Source organism: Dryobates pubescens, chromosome 15, assembly GCF_014839835.1.
Source record: "Dryobates pubescens isolate bDryPub1 chromosome 15, bDryPub1.pri, whole genome shotgun sequence".
NCBI classification, from domain to species: domain Eukaryota; kingdom Metazoa; phylum Chordata; class Aves; order Piciformes; family Picidae; genus Dryobates; species Dryobates pubescens.
In genome coordinates, this window is record NC_071626.1 from 7,685,643 (window position 1) to 7,698,527 (window position 12,885).

At 40.9% G+C, this 12,885-nt stretch overlaps 1 protein-coding gene across 9 annotated transcripts in view; it reads right to left on the reverse strand.

The window, feature by feature from the left end:
* The window catches only part of TNRC6B (trinucleotide repeat containing adaptor 6B), a 122,411-nt gene that overhangs the window by 90,282 nt on the left and 19,244 nt on the right, over positions 1-12,885 (reverse strand). The window lies entirely within an intron of this gene.

The window sequence follows — 12,885 nt, forward strand, 5'->3', positions numbered from 1 at the left end:
TGGGCTGCTCAATGTAAGAAATCCATCCATAAAGTGGATTCAGTAGGCCGCCAACACGCTCAGGGAGTCAGAGTACTTGCCCTGTGAGGAAAAGCTGAGGACACTAGGCTTGTTCAGCCTGGAGAAGAGATATCTCTGGGGAGACCTACAGTAGCCTGACTGCATCTACAAGGAAGGCATCAAGGAGTCAGGCTCACTGCAGTGGTGCACTCTGACCTAACATGAAGCAATGAGCCTAAGTCAAAATAAGAGACATCCAGACTGGATAAAAGAGGAACATGAGGACAGTCAAGCACTGAAAGAGATAGCCCAGAGAAGTTTTGTAGTCTCCCTGATTCAAAGTTTTCAAGGCCAAACGGCACAAGGTCTCACAGCAGACTCTGCCTCAAGCAGGAGGTCAGACTAGAGGTCTCACAAGGCCCCTTCCAACCTGAATTTCACAACAATCCTGTGAATACACGAACGGTGTATGATGACAATAGTACCATCCCATCACAGAAAGGGTGAGAACATGGTATTTTATGTTTTTATTATGTTAACTACGTAGTTACGAACTGAAGAGAGGAACAGCACAGAACAGCTATAGTTAGCTGCAAATAGGCCTTTTCTTCTTCCTTCATCCATACTCTCAAAAAATTCTTACATACTTCATCCCCACAGGTCTCTCACTTTCTCTTCACTCTTATCATCAATATGATGCTCAGTACTCTTTTAGTCTTCTTTTCAAGGAAGCTGGAGCCCTAGAGTCTTCACTAAGTTTCAGCCATATATAGCAACCACAACACATCTGGCTAACTGAAAATGTTCTTAAAAGGCTCCCATGACTTACACTGTGTCTAGGACATGAAGGAGCCCTGAACACATAGAAAAACACTGGCAGGTGGAGGTGAGACATAACTCTTGTTACCTGTTGTATTGATCCCAAGGAAAGAAGAAAAGTTGGAATAGTAGAATGTAAGACACACTTTAGTTTCTCTGAAAATGACTGCAGAGGGAGCCATTGATTCCAAGAGCAGGAATCAAAGGAAGTGCCTTTCCACACCTGTTTCTCCTGGCAAGCAAAGAGGCAGCCTCAAGATTCTGGCAGCTGGAAGAAGGAACCAGAAATAGACCCTTAAACAGCATGGGGGGAGTCAATAGAAAGGAACTGCAAGTTGTTTTGACTCTGTATTTAATTATTTCAAAGCTTCTTTCTTCTTTAAAGATTCAGGCATCCATGAATATCCAAATTTTGACACAATTTTAAGCATTGAGTCTTTTAAATAATAAGACAAATAGTTTTATGTAAATTAAAATTCAAGTGTTTAGAAAAATAAATATACCAGAAGGGCATTAGATGTAAACAAACTGACTTTTTCTTCAGAAATCCAACACCTGTTACTACAGTTTCATACTACTCTTTCTTAAAATAACTTCAATGAGACCCTAATGGATTTGATTAATGAGTAAAACCTAATCTGCAGTTCCTAGATGAAGTCCACCACACTGTGAATTCAAGTCAGAAAGTTTCAAGGGCAAAAGCCTCATCTTTCCTGAATTCTGTTTACAGAAAGTACATTTTCCTGACATGATTCAACACATTCATTAGATATCATAGAATGGTCTGGGTGGGAAGGGACCTCAAAACAAAACTAAGCATACATTAAACCACACATTTTCTCATGAAAACAGGGAGATCTTTCTAAGATATCCTGTGCTGATTATGAAAAGCTATTAAACAGTATTTTCTCTTCACCAGTTACAGAAACATACGCCCGCAGCTTCATCACAAGAGCTACCAGCATTCCCTTTGCCCACTCACTCCACAATTACTTTCCATAGCTGTGATTATTTTTCTTTCCTATTTCACAAAAAAGACTCCAACCAGCCATCCAAGTGAACTGAAGATAAAGATGCTTTTAAGAGTTCTCATTTGTTAGCTTCTCAAGCACACACAAATTGAAAACCTTATCTGGCATACAACTAGACTCTAGTGAGGACCAGCCAAGGTCAAAAGCTGCTTTCTGCATGTTGTGGCAATTTACTTCCAGTGCTTTATGTTGCCTGGTATTTTTAACACAGCCTGCTGCAGTTCCAGTTTAAGACTGAAAAATTCAGTAGTTTGTAACAATTACTGCTTTAACATCACTGCACCTTCCCAATCATCATCAGCAACAGCAGTACAGTAGAGCAGGCCATCAGCATTTCTTTTATCTCACCAGTTCTTGCTTTAAGAACAATTGCACAACCTAATCCTTAAAATCCAAGCTATTAGTCAGTAGCCACTACTAGTAACACTGGCAGAAGCTCTACAAATGCCATGCAGCTAGAAGCACTTGTCAGAAACATCAGTGACAATTTGAGGCCTAACAGAAATGTAATCACTACTACAAATGAAAGGCAACAGACTCACCTATCTGCTTGGTTTTATGAGCACTTTGGACAAACTGCACTGAGGAAAATTTTACTCATTAGTACAGATTAAATTTTTAACTTTTTTAAATAGAAATCAATGCAATTTAGTTGCAAGTGCATTAGTAATTTTCTTAGGAACAGTGTTAAGATAGCATCTCAAAATTATACATGGAATAGCACAAACTGATTAGCAAAACTAGTCCCTAAATCATTATTTTCACTACAGAGATGAAAGCATTAGAAAACTCCACCTTAAAAATACTGATCTAAACTAAAAAGAAAATAAAATTAATAGAAAAACAGCCTCTAAAATGAGGAAAAGTGGAGTATCTCTGAACTGCACAGAAGAAAATCTTAGAAACAAGATATGCATGAAAAGTTATCTACGTTTTTGGCGTCTTTCAGGAGACAAGGTTTTCACTTGAACCTATTTATATTTTACTTTTCCATCTCAGTTCTGCCAAAGCAGTATGCAAAAAATACTAACACAAGATGGGAACCATAACCTAGCCTACTCACTTCACTTTCTTGAAGTTTCTCAGCAGCATGTAGATTGAGCATCTCAGTGCTACTACCATCACGCAGTTCTAACTGGTTTTGCTGTTAGTAAAACGAGAATAATGCAATGCTACTACTAAGTCACATATCACAGTCAGTACGCCCTGCTAAGCATTTTGAATGCTAACACACTTAAACCACATACAATTACTTCTTAAAATAACTAATCTCATACCTGTTTGGTATATGCAGCCTAATGGTACTTTAATTCCTGACTCAATGAAATATTACAACATTGACTATAAATGCCAATGCGTTAACATATACCATCATTAAAGCGTGCATCATCCTCACAGAACAATAAGACAAATTATCAATGGCAGCTCAATTAATCATTAATAGAAGGGTTATGTAACTCAAGATATGTAATTTATGTTTCACCTAAATAAGCACCAAATCTGCAGCAGAGATGAGGGACTAGAAGTTTAGCTTCCACCTTCAGCTGTTGCTAATTAATCGCCTGCAGCTGCAGAAGTAACCTATGACCCATTTTCTATGTAATTTTTAAGGTTTATGTTATCAAATATTCTTTATGAAATACCCAGCAGCTGAACAGGAATTCCCTGCTAAACTTAAGTCATTTTATGACTACCATGAAAATGACAGTCACTTTGGAAACACAAAGGTCAGGACATCAGCCATATTTCATACTGTGTAGATAAGAAAGTGTACATAACTTTAAAAATAGCTTTAAAACACTCAGCAGCTAGCTGCAAAGTATTTATAATATCATAGCTCATATACACACACACACTAATTCATCTGAATCCTGCTCTTAAGGAACTTTGAACTACTTGGTTGTTCAGAGCCAGATACTGTTTTGCAGGAAACACCTTCAACCACTAAAAACGTTTAAGTGACTCAGGTTATGGTATGACAGGGTACCTAGAAATGCTGTTTGAAAGCTTCAACTCTACAGCTGCTGAAATCGCAATCTCAGACACAAAAATGCAGAAAGCATTCTGAATGTTAGCAGGGATGCTCTCCTTTTCCTGCACCCCAGTTGATGTACTCTGTCCATTTCTTAGTGTTCTCTACATATACACTATAGACTGCAGAAAAATCTGAATCTAATAGGACACAAGTAACTCCAGTCTTTTATTTAGCCAACTTGCTTCAGCTAAAGATCATTAACATTTCACAAGCCAAGAAATCTTGCTAACTCCTGCAACTCTGAAAAAGCCTTTTACACTTCTGTAAGACATCTTTTACACTTTTTATTTAGGGGTAAAGTCTGACCCAAAAGCCCTTTAACAGTTTGCTCACCACCGCTACTTTGAACAGCCACTCATGTGCAGCCCAATGACTCTATTTAGCCAGCTTATTAGACAGTTAATTTACTATTTGTGGTGCAGACAGACAAGAACAAGTTACAGCAGTTTAAACTCACACCTATAAGTGGTTGATATTGTGATACACACATTGTTAACTGCCCTTACAGAGAAATTGCCCTCTTCCACAGATTTGGAAAATTAGATGATACATTGCCACAAAAGGACAACAGCCATGAATAACAAAAAGAACTTGTAATGGCTCAGGAAAGCAAATTAGAATTACTGAAAACTACATCACTGCTCATTCAGTAGCCTTCACTGCCACAAATACTGTTTTCTGCTGTTAGGAGTGACTGAAGTGACACAAACCAGGCACCCACAAAGAGGTGCGGAACTTATTCAGCCTTAAGAGATCTGACCAGACTGGCAAGGAAGAGAAAGAACTACTTTCATTTCTGTGCTCACAGAAATCTATTTGTGAGGATTCTGAATACATAGAATCTGTCAGTGTTCCTATATCCCAGAAAGTTCCTGAGCAATGAAAAGCTGGAGGTTGAGAGCAAGTCCCTGGTAAGTATGTAGTAACACTGCTTGGGCATTCATAGAATCATAGAAGGGAGGGGATCTGCCCCAACCCATTACACAACCCCAGCTCCCCTGGCCTCTCCCGGTAGGGCTTGTGCTCAAGACCTCTCACTAGCCTCATTGCCTTTCTCTGGATACATTCAAGAGTCTCAATATCCATCTTAAAACTGAGGGGCCCAGAACTGGACACAGTACTCAAGGTGTGGCCTAACCAGTGCTGAGTACAGGGACACAATGTCTTCCCTTCTCCTGCTGGCCACTCTATTTCTGATGCTGGCCAGGATGCCATTGGCCTTCTTGGCCACCTGGGCACACTGCTGGCTCATGTTCAGCATGTCAACCAGTATCAACAGGTCCCTTTCTGCCTGGCTGCTCTCCAGCCACTCTGACCCCAGCCTGTAGCTCTGCATGGGGTTGCTGTGGCCAAAGTGCAGCACCCGGCACTTGGGCTTGTTGAATGCCATCACGTTGGACTCTGCCCATCTGTCCAGCCTGTCAAGGTCCCTCTGGAGAGCCCTTCTACCCTCTAACTGATCAACACCTACTCCCAACTTGGTGTCATCTGCAAACTTACTAATGGTGGACTCAATTCCCTCATCCAGATCATCAATGAAGCTATTGAATAGGAGTGGGCCCAACACTGATCCCTGGGGAACACCACTAGTGACTGGCTGCCAGCTGGTTGTGACACCATTCACCACAACTCTCTGGGCTCAACCCTCCAGTCAGTTCCTGACCCAGCACAGAGTGCTGCTGTCCAAGGAGATCAGGTGGGTGAGACAGGACTTGCCCTTCTTAAATCCGTGTTGGCTGGGCCTGCTCCCTTGGCTGTCCTGCAGGTGAGCTGTGATTGCCCCCAGGATGATCTTTCCTGGCACTGAGGCAGGCTGACAGGCTTGGAGTTTCCAGGTTCCTCCATCTGGCCCTTCTTGTGGATGGGCACCACATTGGCCAGTTTCCAGTCATCTAGGACCTCTCCAGTGAGCCAGGACTGGTGGTAAATGATGGAGAGCAGCTTGGCCAGCTCATGTGCCAATTCTCTCAGCACCCCAGGATGGATCCCATCTGGTCCCATGGACATGTAAGTATCCAAGGGGCTCAGCAAGTCCCTAACTACTTCCTCATGGATTTCAGGGGCATTATACTGCTCCCTGACCCCATTTACCAGTTGAGGAGGCCAGTTATCCTGAAGTCCTCCTGCCTTACTGTTGAAAATGGAGGCAAAGAAGGTATTTACTAACTCTGCCTTTTCCTCATCTTTAGTTAGTGATCCCCTCCAGGTCCAAAAAGAGTGGAGGTTCTTCTTGCCCCTCTTTTTAGCATTAATATATTTATAAAAATGCTTTTTATTGTCTTTCACAGAAGTGGCCAGCTTGAGCTCTAACTGGGCTTTTGCCTAATTTTTCTCTTGCATGATCTAACAACATCCTTAAATGTGTCACGAGTTGCCTCCCCCTCTTTCCAAAGGCAATACTCCCTCTTTTTTTCCCCTTAATTGCTTCAAGAGGTGCTTGCCCATCCAGGCTGGTTGCCTTCCCCACCAGCTCAGCTTTTGGCACGTGGGCACAGCCTGTTCCTGTGCCTGTTTGAAGTAGATCCAACCGTCCTGGACCCCTTGGTTCTTAGGGGCTGCTACCCAGGGCACTCTCCAAATTAGTTGTTTAAATAAGCTTTAGTCTGCCCTCCAAAAGTCCAAAGTAAGGGTTCTGTTATTGCTCCCCCTTATTTCCCTGCATACTGAAAACTCCACTATCTCATGGTCACTGCACCCTACACAGCCTCCTACCATCACATCTCCCACCAGTCCTTCTCTATTTGAGAACAGCAAGTCAAGCAGGGCCTGACCCCTGGTAGGCTCACTTAACAGCTGCCTCAAGAAGCTGTCCTCCATACACTCCAAGAACCTTCTGGACTGCCTTCTCTCTGCTAAGTTCCCAGCAGATGTTTGGCAAGTTAAAGGCACCCACAAGGACAAGCTCTGATGATCTTGAGGCAACCTCCAGTTGCTTATAGAATATTTCATCAACCTCCTCATCCTGGTTGGGTGGTCTGTAACAGACTCCAACCAGGTTATCAGTTTTGTTAGCCCTCCCTCTGATTTTAACCCACAGGCACTCAAGCCTTTCATCCTCTCAAGGTCTGTGGCATCAAGAGATTCCCTAATATACAGGGCCACCCTTCCTCCTCTTCCCCCTCACCTGTCTCACCTAAAGAGCTTGTAGCCACCCAGTGCAGTACTCCAATTGTGTGACTCTTCCTACCATGCTTCTGTAATGGCAACTACATCAGTTTTCCTGGTGAACCAAGACTTCCAGTTCCTCTTGTTACTGCATGCATGGGTGTACATGCACTTCAGCTGGGCTGCTGATTTGTAGTTTATGTCCCTCCCTCTCCTCTCCAGAGAGACTGGTATCATCACCCATCCCCTTCAAACCTAGTTTAAAGCCCTCCTAATGAGCCCTGCCAACTCCAGTGCTAGAGCCCTCTTGCCCTTTCTAGATAGATTCACCCCATCTAGGTCCAGCAGGTCAGGTGCGGTAGAAGTTGCCCCTTGATCAAAGAACCCAAAATTCCACTGCTGGCACCATCCCTTGAGCCATTTGTTGATGGCATGGGTTCTCTGTTCCTTTCACTGTACACCTCTGCCACTGAGGGACCTGAGCAGAACACCACTTGAGCTCCTGCCCCATCAATCAATTGTCCTAAGGCCTTGAATTCCTTTTTGATTGTCTTGGTGCCCTTATCAATCTCATCGCTTCCAGCTTAGATTACCAGCAATGGGTAAAAGTCAGAGGGCTGGATTAGCTTTGGTGGTCTTCTGGTGATGACCACTGTCAAAAAAGGAGAAGGAACATAGGCTATTCACACACAGAAAGGACAGCTACTTTCCAGTTTCCAGCCTCATTTTGGTCACAAGTAGCCAATGGCAATGCTGCTTGTTTGGATAATTTGTCCAAATTTCTCAGGATTATTGACATTTTTAAGTATTTAACAAACTACCAAACCATTAAAATACCTGCTCATCTGTGCAGTAGAACTTGAGCTTTTCTTGCTTGCATACATTAAAACTTATCCTCAAACATCACAGGAGCAAGTTAGCTCCCCGGGAATTATCTGTGGTAACTGCATCTGTTGAAACCTACCAATGTAATTTCAGAGTACTTCTAGAACATTTCTTAGCAACCTAATTCCACACAGGCTTACTGCATGTGTAGACAATCATTACCTTCTCCTTTCTTCATAATATGCTGTACTACCTACTACCAAAGTGTCTCAGTGAATAGACTTTAAACAAGTGACAGGAAATGCTGACATGCTTTTAATGTTGCTTTCACCCTCAGGGGAACTGATATTGCACAATGCCTTTTTCAGAGTTCAAGTGTCCTCAGCTGTACACACACTCTCTAAACTATCTGCCATGAAGACTACCACAATTGGTTCTATTGTCTTCTCCCAAAATCCCATACTCATTTCTGCCACACTCGATGAGAGAAGAAAAAAATTTGAGGAACTGAAACAAATTCATATAGTTCACAGAACAAAATTTTCCATGGAGGGTCATGCCAATACATTAGGTCAATGAGATGGCTCAGTTTTATACCTTTCAGTGACTAAGCCGAACTGATCAGACTACAAATTATTTGGAAAGGAAATGTAAGCTTTTACTGACTATGTCTCAAATCTCCCCCCAAACAGCTATCCCCTCCATCTGTCAGAAGACTGTAAAAATGGAAACATTTATCAATACTTTCACATATGCAAGATGGTTCAGTGGCTAGTTATATGCAATTATCACACTGACACAGACTACAGCCACTGCCAACAACTCTGTAAAGCCAATACTGAATAGAAAGAGATCAAAAGGCAATATTCTGAATAAGTAGAACCCCCTTTAAATGGTGTGCCAATAGTACACCTGCAAAAGAGACGCTTCTCAAGCAAAGCCACACACCAATGTCCCTAACTGTCTCCAAAACCATAGTGGGACTCTACTATGATCAGCTCTCAAATGCAGAGCTGCTTTTTTTTAAGTTTCAGCAAATAAAAATTACTTTCTTGTCTGTTTTGCAAAGTATTATGAACCACTGTCATCAGCCTGAGATGCTAACAGCTGAGGGGAAAAAAAAAAAAAAAAGGCAAACCCACACTTATGAAAAGGGAAGAACCTTTAAAAGAATGGAAAATGTGAGTTTAAACTGAGCTTTATTAAGACTGAAGCATTTTTGCTGTTAGAAATCAGATCCACATCTGTTCACTGCCATTACATTTCCTCCACATGCACTGTATGTAGGAAAAGGTTGGATCAAAGGACTGTATGATGACAGCACTCATAGATCTCAAAGTCAATTTGGCAGATGATGGTGTTTTCCAAGGGAAATAAAACACAACATTGTATTAACCTTCTCTTTTGTGCTTCAAAAGCACTGTAGGGTATTCTGAGATTAGAAAACTGAACGTCATCTTTCAGTTTTGGATCTATAATTTAGCAGTCTTCACTATGTGTAAGTAGGTTTCAGATGAGCGATCCATCTTGCCCCTGTAGAAAACAGTACACCCAACTGGCAAAATCTGACACTTCATGCTGAATTTCTTTTATAATACCCAAGCAGCTAAGCTGTCAACAGCATTCCTTTACAATCATTCAAGTAGCACTGCCTGTTTAATTTCATGTTCTTTTTCACAAGGTCCTCCACAATTTTATTTTGCTTATAACTGCTGTTTTATAAAGCCAGTAGACTCTGATAACAGTTCTGGGTTTCGCTGGGACAGTTATATTTCTACACAGTATATGGTACTGGGCTATGTTTTGGATCCATGCCGCAAACAGCGTTGATAACATGCTGATGTTTTAGTTGTGGCTGAACTGCACTTACACAGTGTCAAGGCTTCTCACAGCACCAGCAAGTAGGCTGGCACAGCACAGTAGGTTGGGAAGACAGACAGCTGGCACAGCTAACCCCAACTGACCAAATGGATATTGCATTCTATATGATACCATACTTAACAGTGAAACTGATGTGGGGGTGTGCTTGGAGCTTGGCAGGGGTGGCCATTTCTCAGAGACTGGCTGGCTATTAGTTAGTTGGTGGTATTTCTTTCTTGGGTTTGGCATTTATTTGGTGTTTTGGTCTGGTTTCCCCCAGAACCCCTTACTTAAAAAAATAAAAATTGTAGTCTTCACTCACAAGTTTTCTCACTTGTACTGTTCCAATTCTCCCTCCATCTCAGCATGGAGGGGAGGAAGTAAGCAGTGGTGTGGTGCTTGGTTGCCAACTGGGGTCAAACCACACACCATAATTACAGCTTTTTGCTACAATGCCTTTACATTCTGAAATTCAAAGTGATAAACTGAAAAGCAGTTTGGTTTTGTTTGGTTTTTTTTTCCTCCATGTAGGAAGGTCTAACTGTGTAGAGTCTTGTAGGAAAACATTACTAGTATCTTTTTTGGCCACAGTTCAAGAGAAAAACTAACTCAAAATTTCTGCTCCACTTGATGAACTATGTTACTTTATTTCTAAAATAAGAGAATATGCCATGACATTTTTACAAGCCTTAATGCCATGTCATTAAAAGGGAGGACTACTGGAGGACTGCTTTATTAGCTTAAGATTTGAAGTAACTTCTTTCTTTACTGAGAGATTAAAGCCTCCCCTCCCCCAAATACATGTTATGCAAAGATTTTGCTTTTGAAATTACTCCCTTAAGCAACTGTACCACTTTCAGGCTAGGAAAAATGAAGCTAGCAGAGCCTAATGTAGATGACACCAGTAGTATTGTGAAAAACTTTGTGCTCAGACCAGTTCTTAAGCTGCCACCTTTTGGGAGAAGTGTAAGTGAAGCAGAATACCTCTACTTCCAACAGAATTTACAAGATACTTGTACTCTAAGAACTTGATATAGTTGTAGGGTCAGCATTAGAAAAACTAGCTGCTCTTTACAACTCACAGACCAGAAAAATGATGGGAACATACCTTGTGTATCAGGGAAGAGAAGCATTGGAAGCTCCACAAGTAATGCACCAGCACAAGTCAAAATGAACAAATGAATACATTCTGAAGATTAGAGGAGTGATAAAAAACACCTGAATGGCAAAGACAACAGCCACAACTGAAACCTATTCTGTCATGCCAGGTATTGACAGGAAAGTATACCACGGCTGATAGTTTACCTCTTCACAACAAGTCATAGTTTTCAGGAGCAGCAGGGATTCATCTTGCAGAGAAGCCATAAACTCTGAAAGCACTACGTACCAGGCCAATATCAGATTGCAAAACAGCTTTTTTAATTACAGTGATAAAGCATTTTGCTCATTTCATTACTGTATAGGCCTTCACTCAGCCTGAATGTTTTAAATTATTTAGTGCCATCTGAATAGAAACCCAGTTCTGTATGACTAAATAGTATTATGAGTTCCAGACATACAGGCATCACTACTATGAATGCCGTGTCAAGTTCAGTGACCCAAGTAAGAGTTTCTTTTTACTGTATTAATTCTAAATCCCACACAATAAAGGAACCAGCTTAACTCCTGCATCATTGACAGCATGAAGTAACACCCACTATCAAAAACTGAGCATAATTTACTCATACATGCAGATAGTGGAACATTTATGCTTTTAGGAATGATACCTCCTGACTGGCAACACTCCACCCTAACACTTCACTCTGAATTTTAAGCTTCTATTTACATATATAAAACCATGCAACTTAGATGAAACACAAATACTACTCAGACTACTCAGGCAGGCTTATGTTTCTTTAGTCTCAACATATGTTAAATAATCAAGTATTTGAGCTTTTAAGTGTCATACACTTTTTAACCTTTTCATTGTCTCTGTGTGACTAGTTTAGGACGGAAAAAACGACCACAACCATACCCCCCAAAAAAACATAGCCAGTGCCAAAAGAGTTCTGAAGAGGGATTTGAGCAGAGAGCAAACCCTAGTTTCACAATTAGACACCAAAAGGCAAGAAAAGTAAGAATTCACTAGGATGAGAACAGGCAATAATGGAAAGATTCAAGCTGACAGACAAGAACAGGGAAGCAACTTCAAGTAAAACAAGTACTAAGAGTGTGACAGGCACTGGACACAAAAACAGGACAAGCCTCAATGTTTTTGTCACTGGTTTTGGAAAAAACCACCAGAGCAGCCTTCTTTCTAGAGTACCTGTTCAGTTCAGTAACTGTTCTATAAACAATAATGAAAACTTCGAATAAAACTCCATTTGTCTAATACTCTATAGCACAGAATCTTTTCCCTTTCCATACTCATCAGAAGAATTACTACAAATACTGTGCACCCAACATTTTTCATCAACATTTTGCATACCTAGATTTTTATCAAACCATCAAAAGGGCAGAACTAGCTATTTTTCCTCCTTTCCCTTCTCCAACACTGAATCAAAATTGTATTTTCATAAATTACTTAGGGTAAAGTCCCTCCCTCCCTGCAAATGCATAGGTTTTTACTCTGACAGACAAAAGGAACAAGGAAGGAATATTTTACATTTTAGGTGGAAACTTTGATTATTTTTTTAGAAAAAAAAAAAACTGTAACAAATTTAAAACTCCTGCCAATATGGAAAAGAAATCGAAAAGTACTTCAAATCAGGCATAACATGTTAGCTTCCTCCTGCAGTATTTTACAGCAAAGGAACAACTGAGAAACAAAGTTCAAGTGTTGTCTGTGCAGTAATCCTTAACAGATGGATGAAAACAGCTGAAAATAAATCAGTCACAAACAAGAAGCACAGTGCTTGTTGATGTTTTCAGAGTACTGAGGCTGTTAATGGAAAAAGACGAGTAATCATTAGTGGCTAAGGAACTAACACAAAATATAATGCAAAAAAAATAATATAGACATAATCCAAAGAACAGTAGAGTGAGTGTATGGGGTTCCAAGTGGAGCTGCTGTCATGTGTGCATGTCCCCTCTGAAGGGAGGGAAAGAGATCCTTGAAAAGCCAGGGAACAGACACTCCAACCCCTAAACATTTTATAAAGTGAAAGAGTACTTCACTATGATATTCACCAAGAGATCATATGGATAAAAGATCCACTATTCCTGTCAAGA